The sequence below is a fragment of the Anolis carolinensis genome, chromosome 4, assembly GCF_035594765.1.
Source record: "Anolis carolinensis isolate JA03-04 chromosome 4, rAnoCar3.1.pri, whole genome shotgun sequence".
Taxonomy (NCBI): Eukaryota; Metazoa; Chordata; class Lepidosauria; order Squamata; family Dactyloidae; genus Anolis; species Anolis carolinensis.
Genome location: NC_085844.1, coordinates 207,245,399 through 207,262,776, shown reverse-complemented (window position 1 = coordinate 207,262,776; position 17,378 = coordinate 207,245,399). Strand labels below are relative to the sequence as shown.

At 42.8% G+C, this 17,378-nt stretch overlaps 1 protein-coding gene across 2 annotated transcripts in view; it reads right to left on the bottom strand.

The window, feature by feature from the left end:
• The window catches only part of tafa3 (TAFA chemokine like family member 3), a 165,648-nt gene extending 161,036 nt beyond the window's left edge, over nucleotides 1-4,612 (bottom strand). Inside the window, exon 1 of one of the 2 annotated variants that reach the window (XM_008109846.3) lies at nucleotides 4,334-4,612. The gene's annotated coding sequence lies outside the window, so the exon portion shown is untranslated. Of the gene's footprint in view, nucleotides 1-3,571; nucleotides 3,794-4,333 lie in introns of those variants that run through there. The other variant, XM_062978665.1, reaches the window with a different exon arrangement.
• Nucleotides 4,613-17,378: the final 12,766 nt, after the last annotated feature.

The following is a 17,378-nucleotide window of genomic DNA, read 5'->3' as shown; positions in this document are numbered from 1 at the left end:
TTAAAACGGCCACTGCTGATCCACTCCATCTCAAGCATCCAAAATGGCAGATGTATTATATTCTTTGGGCTCTGCCATGTTGCTGCTGAAAAGTGCCTGGGCTGAAAAAGAAGATGAGGAGGGAGGCAAGGCTGCAAGGGGGAAATTGACAGGAGTGCTTCTTCCATGCTCCACCATATGGGATGGGAATGCTTCTCGTCTTGCCTTCATGAGGGAACTCTAACAGAGGCAGGTTACTTTCATTGCTCTTTTCTTCTTTGTTTTCTTCCCAAGCTCTGCACCATACCCATTACCATGGATTTCCAGCATTGCCTTATGCATAAGTCAACCCAGGTTTTTTGGATCAACTTTTTGTCAAAAATGTTTTGGCTTAGACATGAGTATATACACTATACGCACATACACACAGAGACAAACCCATACGCGCGCACAGAGGCATTATCTGGCTGGTGGGCAGCTGGTGACCTCACAACATCCTCATTTCAGCATGGTCAAAAAGCTATGCATTTTAGACAGTTATGGAGAAGAGATTTGCACAAAGTTGCATAACAGATTAGCAGACAAGCCGGGTAGACAACTTAGGATTTCTAAATCCCTTTAAACCCAAGAATGGTAGTGATTTGGAGGGTTATGAGCCATTCATTTCAATAGGAGTGCCTGATAAAATGGCTAAGATGTACCTCCCGCTCTATAAAACATTTTGTGTAAGATAGCATTGGGGCTCAGCTGCTTCCTACAACAGGAGTGAGCTAAGGAAGGAATGTATTATTAGGATTCCACAGAAAAGACTACAAAACCTCATGGTCTTATCCATTCATTCAGAAAGGATGTCAGCATTATTTGTTCAATAAAAAAAACAGCTTTCTTTAATCATGAATGCACAAATTAAAGCTCAGCCCAGAATTCCCAAGTATCTAAAATACACTCTGTAGCTATATATGCATAAATGGACACAAAATTATGCAACATTCCTGAAATCACAAACACGGTTCCTGCAGATAAACCACTAACTCCAGTATATAAAAAGCTGAAATACAAAGTCAAAGAAGCTTAGGTACAGTAGAGTCTCACTTATCCAACACTCACTTATCCAACGTTCTGGATTATCCAACACATTTTTGTAGTCAATGTTTTCAATATATCATGATATTTTGGTGCTAAATTTGTAAATACAGTAATTACTACATAGCATTAATGTGTAATGAACTACTTTTTCTGTCAAATTTGTTGTATAACATGATGTTTTGGTGCTTAATTTGTAAAATCATAACCCAATTTGATGTTTAATAGGCTTTTCCTTAGTGCCTCCTTATTATCCAACATATTCGCTTATCCAACATTCTGCCGGCCCGTTTATGTTGGATAAGTGAGACTCTGCTGTATTATTAAATTCTATGAGCATGTGAATACTGGCAATCTAGGACCAGGCAAAAGGGCAAGACCAGAAAAATGGCAAGTATGTTAAGAACATAAAAGCTCTGTACCCATCTCATCAGAGATGTAAGCTACTTGCTAGTGAATAGCAGCAATCTGGAATAATGCACATTTCCCCCCAAAAAAATCCTTGGAGTACTTGACCTCTCATGCTTTGCTAGTGCAGATTCTCATTCACCTATCAGGCGGGGAAGGCTGTCATTAAGTTTAAATGATGGAGATAATAGAAAATCCTCACTTGGTCCTTTGACCAAGCAGTCAAGGCAGAATCTGTGTGTGTTTTTATATGTTTAGCAGTACATGGGGATTGCTCTTTTGCAGTCAAAAGAGGGAGAAGAGCAGAAATGGCTTTAGTGTATCATCCCCTCTGAGCATGCAATCTCTGAATCCATCTTCCCTCCACCAAAGCTGGTGATTATTTTAACGCCTCAGGCAAAACTATCCAGAAACCCACAAGCACATCTCTCCTTGATTTTGCGTACAAAGGTGATAATAATAAATAATACATTAAATAACCAAACCATTTGTTATACTTTTACGGCCAGCAGAATCTTTTACTTGGAGGGGCTTCCTCATTCTGTCTATACTAGCACTGGCCCTTGACTAACGTGTTAAAACAATGCACCTTCAGATACAAAGGCCAGTGCAGATGGGTCTGTTCTTTGTACTGTACTGCTTTCAAAGAAGCCTGTCCTCTGAAGAAGTGTATCAAAGGTAATACAAGGCAAAGCAATATAGACAGACTTTACGTTGCGATACACAGTCAGCATATTGTAACTCATACCCCCTACACAAATGGTAAGCATTTTCCTGAGACAACTTAATCTGTATCCTGTTCTCTCTTTAGAAGAAAAACAGAGGTCCCTTACAAAGATGGCCCATAGTGCTAAAAGGTCAGATATTCTAAGACTCCAAAAAAAAGGGGCACACAAAAATTGCTGGCTTAGAAGTGCATTTATTTATTGTGTTTATGTACCACACCATTTACAAAAAAAAAAAAAAATACTGGTTAGAACAGAAAAACAGATTAGAAACCAACGAGGAAAGCATTGGTAATCACAGGAAAGTTGGGGTGCAATTTAGGAAGAAGTACTACAGTCTTTTTATTTATACTTGGTCAATAACAGCTGAAACAGTGCCTTAACTAGCAATAAACCAGGACTCCACGTCTTAAGCATCACGAGGCTGTCCCTACCCACTGAGAGATCACAGACGCCAGTGGAAACAGATAGGCCACCGCTAAGGAAGGTGTCACTGGATGGCAGCCACGACTCCTCAAACAGACACTTGCTTCTCTCAAAGCTCATTCAACGCTCTGTGACACAACAAGACCCAGTTGTCCCTACAGAAGCGGCAGGGCAGATTTAAACATCAGAAAAGAGAAAATAAACAAACGTGCCAGCAAGCTGGGGGGCCCTCTGCCAGGAAATATATGGCTGGATGCCTCGCCTAGATGCTAAGAGGATCCTCAAGCGCCTGCCCTACACTCTGGGTTGTAAAGCCTTTCGCCTGCCCTACCACACCCCTTCTGGCACAACCACAGGGAACAAGAGCAAAACCTCACCGTATCCTGCCAGACTGCAAGCCTACAGTGTAAAGGAATCCACTGTCAGTGACCGGAATTGGGAAATTTTGAGTATTTGATAGCAAGCAATGCTTGCTTCAGGTCTTCTTTGCCCTTCCAAAGACATGGAGAGAGAGCAAAGACAACACCTTTGCTTTGGGAAAAGCAAAGAACACTTTATAAAAATTTAAGCAGTTGACTTTGGCAGGACTAGATCACAGAAGAAGTCAAGAAATCTTGGAACACTAGGAGTGGGCGGGTACAGGGAGAGATAGAGAATGTCCATCTACACACACACATGCAATGGCCCTTCTCCCTGTGGCTTCCAATTCTCTGCCTGCAGGTCTTCCTAATGAAGAGCGGGACTGAAAGGAAGGTGCATCCAAGTACATTCACACTTGCCTCCAACAACAAGAGTTCTTTCTCCCACCCTGGACCTTCCACAGATATATAAACCTCCCTTGCCTAGTTTCCAATGCACCTCACAACCTCTGAGGATGCCTGCCATAGATGTGGGCGAAACGTCAGGAGAGAATGCTTCTGGAAAATGGCCATACAACCCGGGAAACTCACCGCAACCCAGTGATTCCGGCCATTACAACCTTCGACAACACATCCAAGTACAGCTCCTATGGAGTTGTGACCTTTCTTCCTGGCTAGTGCCCAGTGGGGAACAAGGAGTGGGAGTGCTGCATGTCGACTGAGCCTTGAAGGGGCAGAACAGCAACCCCCTTGCCTGCCCCTTAACACGCGGGAAGAATGGAGAAGAGACACTGGCGCACCGTCCGCAAAGCGGGAGAGCGGGACGGTCAAAACGGAGTTGGGATGTCATTTCACAAGGCGACCCTGCTGGGGAAGGGAGCCATGCTGAAAAAGGGGGGGGGGGGAGGAGGGAAAAGAAGAAGTAGTAAAAGAAGACGAAGAGGAGGAGGAGGAAAAGGAGGAGGGAGAAGAGAAAGAGAGAAGGAGCATATTCCCCCAACTCTACCCCTTTCCGCAGATGCCACAAAAAGACTAAGCGGTTTTCGCGACGCTGCCAATGTCGAAAGCCTCCGTTTCTCCTTCAATTACAAAAACTGGGGAAAGGGAAAGGAAAGAAAAGCAAAGATACGATTTCTAGACCCCTCCATCTCCCGGAACCGAACCCGAAACTTTAGCCCCAAGCGAGCCATTGGCTCCCAGAGCTCCAAGTCAGAGAGGAAGCGAACAAGCCACGAAGTTCCCTGGATTTCGTGGGCAGACCCTCCTCCGCAGCCCAAGGAGCTGCCTCCACTCCACGCCCCGCGCGCGCCCGACCCCACGAACTTGCGGGGAGCAAACTTCCCGCCTGCTTACCCGGAGGCGCCCCTGCACAGCCGCTCCTCCCTCGCCCGGCGTGTCCTGGCTCCCCATCTTCCTCTTCGGGCGAGGTGCGCCCCGGAAAGGCAGGCCGTCCCTCTTTCCCTCCCTCCGTCTGTCGGTCGCTCTGTCCGTGGCTCCGGCTCCGTCAGCAGCGCCGCCACGCGTCCGAGCCCCCGCGGCTCTGGTCCCGGGGGCCGGTGGGCATTGCTCCGCCTCCTCTTCCTCCTCCTTCTCCTCTTCGGCCGACTCTGCTGCTGCTGATGGTGATGATGCGGCTTCCTCGCCGCGGTGGAGAGTCGGTGCGCCCCGGCCTCCGCCCGCCTTTGCTCCGCGCCTCTCGGGGTCTGCGGGGCAAGAGAGCCCTGCGCACGGAAGCGCCGCAGCGACCCCTAGAGGCCGCCGGCGGGATGGCGCCCCTTCTTCCCCGTCATGCCCAAGGCTCCACACCTGGCCCGCCGCTCGCCGGAGAAATTAAATCCACAAGCATGTGGACAATTTCAGCAGAAAGGAGGAAACCATCAAAATAAACAAAATCTACGTACCAGTATTTAAAAAACTCTAAAATCAGGAGAGTAAATAAAGAACAACACTCAAAAAACGGAGGAATTCCAGATATGACTCAATCAGGGCCAGCTAACGCCTCCCAACAAAGGATTCCCCCAGGCAGTAAACAGCCAGACCTTGAATCTCCTTTCCTGTAGTTTGAAGCCATTGTTCCCCATCCTAGTCTCCAGGGCAGCAGAAAACAAGCTTGCTCCCTCCTCCCTATGACTTCCCCTCACATATTTATACATAGCTACCATGTCTCCTCTCAGCCTTCTCTTCTGGAGGTTAAACATGCCCAGCTCTTTAAGAGTTTGTTCTCCAGACCCTTGATCTAGTTGCCCTCCTCTGGACACATTCCAGCTTGTCAACATCTCTCTTCAATTGTGATGCCCAGAATTGGACACAGTATTCCAGGTGTGGTCTGACCAAGGCAGAATAGAGGAGTAGCATGACTTCCCTGGATCTAGACATTATACTCCTATTTATGCAGGCCAAAATTCCATTGGCTTTTTTTACTGCCATATGACATTGTAGGCTCGTGTTTAACTTGTTGATCACAAGGAATCCAAGATCTTTTTCGCACATTCTGCGATCTAGCCAGGCATATTTGGCTGTAGCTGCAGAATGATTGCAGTTTGACAACTCCTGACCTGTCATTTTACAAGATCTTGAGTCCTCTCTGCCAAACAGTGTTGGTTCCTCACTAAATTACGAATCCCAGGACTCCATAGCATTGAGCCATGGCAGTTAAAGTGATGTCAAGCTGCATTCATTGTACAGTGTAGATGCACTCTCAGCCATATATGTATACCCAGGGATGATCCTGAGTCTGTAGAATATGGGCGAGCAACTATGGTTCTACTGATTTTGTTGGCTTGCAATTCTCCAGATTTGTCATCATAGGCTATGCCAGATATGGATGCTGTATCAGTAGAGATGAGGGGGTGGAAAACTGCAGCCAGTCAACTTATTTTAAATGGAAGTTGCTCCTCCTGGACTCTTTCAGGAAAGAAAATGCATTCCAGGTGGGGAATAAACTAGAAGTTGGAAAAGGTTCAGGGTCTCAGAAACCTTTTTGGGGTTGGGGAAAGAGAGACACACTAGCACTGCACTTTCCTTCCTAATATAAACTTAGATGTCCACAGTTAGGTAACTAGCATATGTATAAGCTCATATGAAGTAGTGGTTTGAAACTACAGTTAAACGTCATTATATGAATCTATACTGACTATATAATGCAGTTTCAAAGTGCATTATATGGCTGTGTAAATGGGACCAATAGCTCTGGAGACCAGGGTTCTAATTCCTATTCAGCCATGAAACCTACTGGGTGATTTTAGGCAAGTCTCAGCCTTGAACAAATCTTGCCAAGTAAACTCCATGATGGGGTTGCCGTAAATCTCATTGAGGCCAAAAAACTGTTTATCTCCAAGAATGAATCATTTCTTATCATACTCAATGCACCAATGCAGCATCTGCAACTCTACTAAGGGAATAAGGTGATTATGTACTGCCATTTTCTAAATTAATAAAAAGAACATTATGGAAAAATTATACACATTGTAGCTTCCTAAATGTATTAAACTTTTTACTGAGCTGCAAATTAACATATTTTAGTGACTGGATTTGTGCTGTTGTTCAAAAAATATGTAAATGTGATGTTATTCAGAGGGACTTTGTTTAAATCAATCATTTAAATAAGGATTTTTGCTTGATGGTGTAAATCAATTATTTAAATCAATGGCCCCTGATTCAAAGTCTTGGACTGGAGATGGAGATGGATTCTCTAGGACACATTGGTAACACCATGGGTACAATCTCTGGTTAATTCAGGATAGTTAATGCCCCTTGCTTCTGTGCTGACAGTCAATAAAATTGACAAAAATACAGCAAATATAAAATGAATTCCTGTATTTAAGTGTCCTTACCCATTTGCACATGGTTTTAGAGACTCATCTTTGTCAGTTTTAGAGTTATGGCAACATCAAGGTGAACTTATTATTGAATTTTCTTAGCAAGATTTCTTTAGAGAAGGCTTGTCTCTGCCTTTTTCTGAGGCTGAGACTGTGACTTGCCATGGTCACCAAGTGGATTTCTATGGCCAAATGTGGATTAGAACCCTGGTCTCCAGAATCATAGTCCAACACTCAAACTGCTATATCATGCTGGTTTCTCAGGGGATACAAATAGCAGGTGACCACTGTGAGATGCCATTGATTTCCTATATGACTTAGAATTTCTAGTACTGTACCAACTTCAACATTATTCTCTTTTCTGGAGATCTTTCATTTGTTTTCTGACTTCACTGGCCTTATAATGTTGTTTCTGCCATCCATGACTTTGCTAATCCCCCTTCTCATCTGATCTCATACCTAAATTAACCAAAAAAGAAGTTGTGTGCTCCATGATCTGCTTCTCTCTTGATCCCTCCAGTTACTTGAGTTTCTCATTTCCCCATCTTGGCACTACCACCATCATTGCATCCTTGATTATCTGGCCCTTTCAAAATAGCCATAGTAGTGTTGGTATTCTTCTGTTGAAACTGAACCAGTTCCATCCATCAACCTTTGAAGTTCCTTCTGAAGAGAGCTTCTCAGTGGCTACTTCCAGACTGTGGAACTCCAAAGACCTTTTGATTTAGGCTGCTTTTGAGAGTCTTTCAGTGGAATGTGCTGTGCTTTTCATCTTTTTTTTTATTACTATGAAAAAAATGTTTTAACTATGTGCCTTTTAATAGAGTTGATTATTTAATTGTTCAAAAATTTTATGTAATTATATTTTAGCTGTAGTTTATTTTTCACTTGTTGTAAGCTGCCTTGCATCCCATACTGGGGAAGGATATAAAATTAAATATATAAATAAGTAAGTAAGTAAGTTCTTTCCTATCACTTCCTCTCTACCTTTCTCAGGCTTTGATGTAGGCTTTCAATTCTTTCCTTTGTCTCCATCTAACTTCTTGGGGATGTCAACAGTCTTGCTTATCATCCCTCTGATCTGGCTGTCTCCTGTCTCCTCTCCTAAATCTCCTTCTCTGATCTTCACTGTTGGGCTGATTCCTACTGCCTTGACATCCCAGAACAGCGCTCTTTCTGATCTCACTACTGTGAAACTCCTGATATACATCTATTACCATATCTACTTTGGTGTCCTCCATCTTCCTTATACTTGCCCTTTGCTGCTTCTAAAACCCACAGTATATGGATATAAAAGTTTTCTCAAAGGTGTTGCCCCCTTCTCCTCTCTTCTGGCTCTCCTAAGGATTGAGACTTTTCTCCTTCAATCCCTCCCTATTTACCAGTGCCTCAAATTTTCATCAGAACAGTATTGCTGATTATTAAACTCCAGAACATTTCTCTTGGGGGTAACCATTTTCAGAATCCTACGTCCAAGATTTCCAGGGGCTGATTTTGGGTATTGACAAAAAGCAAATATTCCTAGCTTTGTTGAACACTCTCAGAGCCATTTCTTTGACGTAACTTGCAATCTTCCCTGCAAGATGGCTGGAGGGAGAAAGCATGATTGCTGTTTTGCTGTTTGGCTAATAATAGCATCAGTGGCAAATATGATTTAGAATGAAAAATTCTACCACAGCACAAGGGGGAATTGTGTAATGTCACTCAGATCCCTTGCAGTTAAAAGCATGGGATGTAGTCAAAGGACTTGGTGTGAGAAGACTTGATAAGGTGTTTTGATCAAGGGATGTAACAGTGATCACTGGTGGGCAGAGCCGGCCCTAGGTATTTTTCAAGTGTAGGCGAACAGAATTTTGCCCCCCCCCCTCCCAAAACCAATAACTGAAAAATAAAAGCGTTGGATAAGCGAAAATGTTGGATAATAAGGAGGGATTAAGGAAAAGCCTATAAACATCAAATTACATTAAGATTTTACAAATTAAGCACTAAAACATCATGTTTTACAAGAAATCAACAGAAAAAGCAGTCTCAACTGTGCCCCCGTATGTTTTGCGCCCCAAGCGACTGCTTAATTCGCCTCATTGTTGGACCAGCTCTGCTGGTGGGCTAGTGAATCTACACCAGTGGGTTAGTAAATCTCCCATGATTCTAATCTGTCCTTTAAGGAAACAATCCAACATGTTCCAGCTGTCTGTTGGTAAGTTTCAGCACATCAATGAGTTCTTATATAATTGGGCTGAAACACAACAGAATCACTGTCTCTCCAACACAGGGACGACCTGCCACCAATCATATACTGAAACATATACTGAATGCAGTTATAACCCTAGCTATAGTTATATGGGAAAATGACAGGCAGTAGTTCTCTAGGACTTTGGATTAAGGCTTTTCCCAGCACTGACCTTGGAGGTCCTTTTGATGGAGAGGCCAGGGATTGAACCTTTGGTACATGAGGCAAGTACTTCCTGACTTACCTGTGTCCCTTACCCTAGACCTAAACCTCTGAAAAAGTTATAGTTATGACAAATAGTGTGATCGTTTCCTATTAGCACAGGTTTATACAGGTGTATGTGTGTATTTAAATCAAATGTTTAGGGTCCCTGTAGCAAATATTTGTTCATTTCAAGCATTTTTGTCCATAGGGGCTACTCAAGCAGTATAAAAAAAAAATTTCCTAAAATTTAACAGGTGGTTGTGTGTGAGAGAGGGAGGGGAGGAGAGGCATTTTGGAAAATGGCTAGGAACTTGCCAAAGTAGTCCCTTGAAATATTTCAGAGGAAAGAGCTAATGCTGAAGGAAGCCCTCAAAGTCAAAGAGCAGCCAATGCAGTTGCTGAAAATACATTTGAGTCATTCTGTTTTGGAGCATCCTCCTGTGTACAGAATGAAGTAGTGAGGGCAAGGAAGGAAAATGTATGGTTGCAATCAAATTTCCCCGTAAAAGGAATCACATAAATTCTGCCCTTCTTGGTTATGGGGGACAGGCAAACCTTTGAACCCATTAAGGGCTGCTCCTTCTCTTGATGAATCATCAGAGCTATTTGCTGAGCTCTACTGTACTGAGCTAATTATAAATTAATATATTGCTCATTACACACTGATGTTGGGAAGTCAATTAATGCACTGCTCCATAGAGTCTATTTTGGAGCATCCCCCACTATTTTGATGATTTAGGGATTTCATTTATTTGTACATTGGTTTTAAAGCCAGCCAAGAACTATTCCCCACCCCACCTTTCAGCAAGTTTCTCAGCTGCCAGATAGCACTCTAAACTCCCCAAATAACTTTTGTAAACCATTGCAACTGTGAAATTTAAAGTGGGATGTTTTTGCATTGAAACAAATGTTTTTTTAAAGATTCAGTGGATGATATAGCTTCCATTTTTGTGTGACCAACTTTGACTCTCATCCATTAAAAGATATAAAAAAATTCTGTAGTGTCATTTTTACACTGTCCTCCTGTTTTGATGCTGAAACAGACTAACATTTCTTTGTCTTTGACACTACTCTTATACACCAGAATGAGACATTATAGTCAGTCAGTCGTATGTTTTGTTGTCGATTTCACCCAGAACCAGCATGAAAAGGTAGTCATTGCTAGTCATCTGATGACCTGCAAACAATGTTCCTGAGTTTTGGCGCTGTGCAACATACAATGTGCTTGCATTTGCTTTAGCAATAAAAAAGCAAAGGGCACACATATTGACCCAATGGATTGATTGACTTTTGCCAATATGACACATTTCTGTCCTAGCTAATATGACATTTTTCAGTAAACCATGATGCTAAAAGTGGAAGTAACATGCTCAATTGCCAATGGCTTGATCCTTTCAAAGGAAATGTTGGAAATCTCATTGAGTTTAAGGAATGCAAAATTAAACTCTTGCAATAACCCCTAAAAACGATGATAGCTCTCAAAGGAGGAAATCCACTCAATGTAATTTTAGTTTTTATGATGTGTTAAACCTAGTACTCATGGGCTAAAACAACTCTGAAATCTCTGGAACTCTCTGCCCTGGAGTGTGTTAGAGGCTCCTTCTTTGGAGGCTTTTAAAAGAGGCTGGATGATCATATGTCGGGAGTGCTTTGGATGCGATTTTCCTGCTTATTGGCAGGGGGTTGGTTTGTTCCATCTCTATGATTGTATGAATCAATTCACTGTGCATTGATAATAATAGTACAATACAGTGAGCTCCTGATATCTGTGGGGGTTTGGTGCCAGGAGCTCACCCCACATAGATACCAAAATCCATGGATGTTCGAGTCCCATTAAATGCAATGGTGTAGTAAAATTATGCCCCTTATATAAAAGAGCAAAATCAAGTGTGGCTTTTGAGTTATTCATATGACTCCCAATTATACATATCCCTCCCATTTTAGTGTCATCAAGTCTGCAGATGACATCAATTTGGGAAAGATAGCAAATACTCCAGAAGACAGGATCAGAATTCAAAATGAACTTAACAGATTAGAGAGCTGGGCCAAAACTAACAAAATGAATTTCAACAAGGAGAAATGTAGGATACTTCATTTAAGTAGAAAAAATGAAATACACAGATACCAGATACACCTGGCTTAATAATAGTACACATGAAAGAGATCATGGAGCCTTAGTGGACAGCAAGTTGAACATGAGCCAACAGTATGTTGCAGCAGTTTAAAAAGCCAATGGGATTTTGGGCTGTATAAAAGGAGTATTGTATCCAGATCAAGGGAAGTAACAGTGCCCCACTATTCTACTTTGGTCAGACCTCACCTGGAATACTGTGTCCAATTCTGGGCACCACAATTTGAAAAAAGATATTGACAAGCTAGAAGGAGAGTGACTAAAATGATCAAAGGTCTGGAGACCATGCCCTATAAGAAGCTAGGGATGTTTAGCCTTCAGAAAAAAACGTTGAGTGGAGACATGATTGCCATGTTTAAATATTTGAAAGGATGTCATAAGGAACAGGGAGCAGGCTTGTTTTCTGCTGCCCTGGAGACTAGTGACTTCATAAGAATTGACAGCATGCTCCACTTCATCACCCCTTTAAGTACAGAGCCCACTAGCTCATATTGCACATCACACTGCTACTTCTGGCAGGGCTCTGGGCTTGAAGGGGTGGTGAAGTGGTGCATGCTGCCACTGCAGCAACACAGAAGGCTTCCTGAGTTGCCTTGGATTAATGGGGGTAAGCGGGATGGTTGACACTTCCCCCCATGGGATCATCCTGCTGGTAAGCCAAATGATGTGATGGTGGTTGCCCAATTTGCCACAATGCGTGGTGATTCCGGCGGCCAGTGTGAAGAGGTCCTAGGGCTCGGAGCAATAGATTCAAATTACAGGAAAGGAGATTCCTTCTGAACTTTACAAACTATTTCCTGAAGGTGAGAGCTGTTCAACAGTGGAACTTTCTTCCTCAGAGTGTGGTAGAAGCTCCTTCCTTGGAAGCCTTTAAACAGAGGCTGGATGGCCATCTGTTGGGGATGCTTTGATTGTACTTTTACTGCATGGCAGGGAGTTGGACTAGATGACCCATATGTTCTTTTCCAACTCTATGATTCTATGATTCTCTATATATTCAAGTTGTGGGTGATTGACTTCATTGATGCAAAATCCATGGATATGGAAATCCCACTCCAGTAGAAGGTCTTTCATATCTACCCAGGTTAGGCATTGATTAGAATTCCATTTGCAATCCTTAGAAACCCAGGGTGACTCACCCACTTTTCCCTACTGACCAGTTGATCACAAACACTGGAGGAGGCATCTATCACCACAAACAGCAACAGCAGCAATCTTGATCAGAATTAAAACCTTCTCCCATTTACCTCTCTGCAATCATGATTTAGGTAACTGTTTCCTCTATTGCTTGTGTGTGTGTGTCTGTGCATCTTCCAATTGCTTGTTGATTTATGATAACCCTATGAATTTCATAGTTTTCCTTGGCAAGAAATATTCAGAAGTGGTTTTTCTGGTTCCTTCCTCTGAAGTTTAGTCTACAGGATCTGGTAACCATTGGGGTAGTCTCCCACCAAAATACTAGCCAGGGTTGTCCCTGCTTAGCATCCAAGATCAGACAGGATTTGGTGCCTTTAGGGTATTTAGCAGTGAGTATAAAGCAAACTTCATCAGATAATCTGAGAGTGGGAAGAAGTGGCTGAGTTCTCTCCAGCAAATCCTGATCAGGGTGGCTGGGAAGGATGCCAAGACAGAAGATTATGTGAAGGCATAACTAATCTGGATTAGGGGATCCTCCGTCTGCCCTCTTACTTAAGAACATAAGAAGCATTATGCTGGATCAGATCAAGATTCATAAATTTAGCATTTTTTCCTATGCAAGAATCCATACAAATAGTAAGCACTGCCTGGAGGACTCGAAATTAGGGATCTGCCTTGCAAGAATATCTGTTTGACTACACTTATGCTCAGTTTATGCATTTTTAAATAAAGGAAAAGTTATAAAGATTCAAAAATGCTCTTATCTAAAGGCAACCAGAACCAGATGCATCCCACCAGCCTTGAGTGGCCAGCAATTGTTCTCCCTAACATACACACATGAATAATAGAACTCCACTCATTGAAATAATGGCCTAGATTCAATTGTTAGAAGGTATATGGGATCAATGGGAGCTTGGCAAGCTAACACGCATATAAGGTACATTGATTTAATGAGACTACTCCTGTTGGGGATAAGAACTAAATTTAAACAGATGAATGAATGAATGAATGAATGAGCCATGAGTTTAATCCCGTCTACCTCACCATCTGTAACTGCTTACACAAGAGTGGGCAGTTGTCCATATACTTCACTATACCCCCAATATCTTCTAGGGAAAGCCCTTCCAGTTCACTTCTTCTTTTAAAAAAAGTATTCTCCTGATCCTATAATGACCCACAAGGGGCAAATATGTATAAAACGGAACCCCTAAAGAAAGCATTGGGGGATTTAAAACCACTGGGTCTTTTTAAACCTTGGGACCACAAAATAGGGGCCAGGTTGTGGTGCAGCTGGTTAGCAGCCAGCAGAAATAAATCACCACTGACCGTGAGGTCATTGGTTCGAAGCCCGGGTTGGGTTTAAAGCTCACGACCGTTAATAGCCTAGCTTGCTGTTGACCTAGAGCAGCTCAAAAGCAGATGTGTCTGTAGGTAGAAAATTCTAGGTACCACTTATGCGGGGAGGCTAATTTAACTAAATTTATGATACCATAAATCTGCTGACAGTGGGCGAAAAACATGAGGAAGTACTACCATCAAAAGGACTGGGCGTCACAGTGGATGATGAAGCAGCAACTCCCCCTGTGGCTGGAATCAAGCATATCCTCATGAAGCCAGAAGCTGGAAAATGGTTAAATAGCCTCTGTTTGTCTCTCTGTATATGTTGTATGTCTGATAATGACATTGAATGTTTGCCATGTATATGTGCATTGTAATCCGCCCTGAGTCTCCTTTGGGGTGAGAAGGGTGGAATATAAATACTTTAAATAAATAAATAAATGAGGATTTTAAACATGGCTTTGCTTTATTTCAGGCAGGTCATGCAATAACTCTTAATAAATAAACAGACACTTTAAGAGAAAATTAATTTGATTGCTCAGTGCAGTTTGCAACACTGGTGCGTTCTGACAGGTAGTTTTTTATATTACTTAGGCGATCCCTCATAGTTTGAGGATGATGGTCTTCCAGTTGTGGGGTCTTGAGGGTGGGTTCTTAGGTGGCTGAAAAGACCTATTCTTGATCTGCATGTTCTACCGCAGTGAGGACATCGGTTTCCAGGTAGAAGGCGGTCCCGGTCACGTTTCCCCTTGGCACGTTTCTCCCTTAAGCCCTCCATTTGTGCCTCTTCGAACTCCACAGCACTGCTGGTCACAGCTGACCTCCAATTAGAGCACTCAAGGGCCAGGGTTTCCCAGTTCTCAGTGTCTATGCCACAGTTTTTAAGGTTGGCTTTAAGCCCATCTTTAAATCTCTTTTCCTGCCCACATTATGTTTCCCGTTCTTGAGTTCGGAGTTGAGCAACTGCTTTGGGAGACGGTGATCGGACATTCAGATAATGTGGCCAGTCCAGCGGAGTTGATGGCATAGGAGCATCGCTTCAATGCTGGTGGTCTTTGCTTCCTCAAGCACGCTGGCATTTGTCCGCCTGTCTTCCCAAGAGATTTGCAGGATGTTTCTGAGGCAACGCTGATGGAAACGTTTGAGGAGTTGAGTGTGATGTCTGTAGACCGTCCACGTTTTGCAGGCGTAGAGCAGGGTTGGGAGGACAATAGCTTTATAAATGAGCACTTTGGTATCTCTACGGATGTCCCAATCATCAATTTTTTATATACTGAGCACAAGAAAGGGTTTTGCTGTCAATGTGCCTGATGCTTTGGTTTAGAGATAAACAGTATGCTTTAGCTAAGTGGAAAGTTACCTTGACATATGTACAATGTATGTGAATTTGTACCTTTTAGGAAAACTGTATTAGAACCTGCAAACTAAGAGTTCAAGGTTCTTATTCAGTCAACAAACTGCTTGCCAGAACATGGGAGAGAAATGGATTTTTTACAAGCAAGTTTAATATTTGTTTCAGTGATGTCACCTCTTGATCCATTCTAATGTAGATGTGGGGTCTACATGTGGCCACATAATATGCTTTGTTGTTAAGCACTGCCTACATTGTAACTTCCAACATTTTACAGATGAAAGCTGGGAGATGTGACACCAGCCAACATCACATTGTGGTCAAGGTGGCCAAAGTTACTGATAAGAAAGAAAACACAAGCTAGGAGAGAGCTAGTAGGAGTCCCTGGTGGCGTACTGGGTTAAAGCCTTGTGACTTGAAGGTTGGGTTGCTGACCTGAAGGCTGCCAGGTTCGAATCCAACCCAGGGAGAGCACAGATGAGCTCCCTCTATCAGCTCCAGCTCCATGCAGGGACATGAGAGAAGCCTCCCACAAGGATGGTAAAAACATCAAAACCTCCGGGCGTCCCCTGGGCAACATCTTTGCAGACAGCCAATTCTCTCACACCAGAAGTGACTTGCAGTTTCTCAAGTCACTCCTGACTCGGGGGAAGAAAAAAAAAGGAGAGAGCTCAGCAGATTGTGTTTCCCTGAAGCTATTGAAAAGGGTAAGATTATATCTTCTCTTATAATCTCCTCTCACTGAGTTGACTGAGTGTAAACTACTTTGGTGTTTTGAATTCAGTTTGCTCCAGGTGAAGTAAACCAAGGGTGTAGGATAAAAAGTGGAAGGAGAAGAAAGAAAATGGGAAATTTTAAAAGCATATGAAAAGGTTGGGTGATAGAAGATTAACCAGGACTATCTCAATATAATTGGGACAGTGTAATATATACTACAAAACTGGCATAGAACAGAACTTACTAGAAGTATTGATGCAGATACATAGGACTCCTTCATTCAACTGTTTTGCTCCAATCAAAGTACGCCTCATAGAAGTTAAAGTCCAGATCTCTTCTTATTGATTTTTTTTGGGGGGGGGGGGGGGAGTCCTGAGTCTATAATATCCCTGAGAGGTTGAAACATCCTGCAAGTTGGTCTGGAGGGCCAATGTACACCCCAATTGATCAAAGATGCTTACTCCTGACCAGGCATGTAGCCGGGGGGGGGGGGGGGGGGAGGGGGGGGGGGGCTTGAGGGGCTTCAGCTGTTATGTTATGTTTATTCATATCATGATCAGATCACCATGCTCAATATATTCCATATGCATGGGGGTATTGGGATAAGGATACAAAAGGTTTGCTAGGGTAGACCCTCTCCTGCTCAGACTCAGCCCCCCCCCCAACAAAAATCCCAGCCCCTCCCAAATCAAAATCCTGGTTACGGGCCTGCTCCTGACCAATGCCTACATGCATACATCAGAACCTATCAAAAACCCTTCCTTGCACTATCTGAATATGCAGGTACTGGAGAAGTGGTTCAAAACATCCATGTGCAATGGGGATAGGCCTAACCTGCAGATTGTGGAAAAGATACTTTTTTATACTACAGCTATGCCACTGGAAGAACTTGGGAGCTATACTCTAAAAACTTAAAATTTCCAAGGTTTGCTATGGTCCCATAGCTCTTCTCCCACATTTCTATCAGTGCATGGTAGCTTTTATAACTCTGTTGCATTTACGCAATGCAGTATTCTTTATATTTTCTAGCACAAATGTTAATGTCAGGGCAAGAAAGCAAGATGTCAGTCAGCCTCGCTTAGCCTATCTTACCAGATTGTTGTCAGCACAGAGGAAATGAGATGAAAAGATTAGACATTGTGACATTCAAATGTGTATTTTAAAAAAACATATACAGACAGACACACTCCACCAGCCTCTCCCCCTACCTTCAATTTTTTTGTTTTTGTTTTTTTTAAAAAGCCTGAATGCCAACAGTTTTGGGAAGCCTATTTTTCATCTTCCTGAAATACTATTGCACTTTGATTAAAGGTCTGAGCAAACTCAAGAATAAATAAATAATGCTAAGAGCTCTGGCAGTCCTCCTGCATGATCCTAGGATGTCAATAAACTAGCAAATGATACAGAGAGCTGACAGGGAGAAAATGGCCTATGTCTGACATTGCATTGCTGGTATTGTGTTTACATTTTCA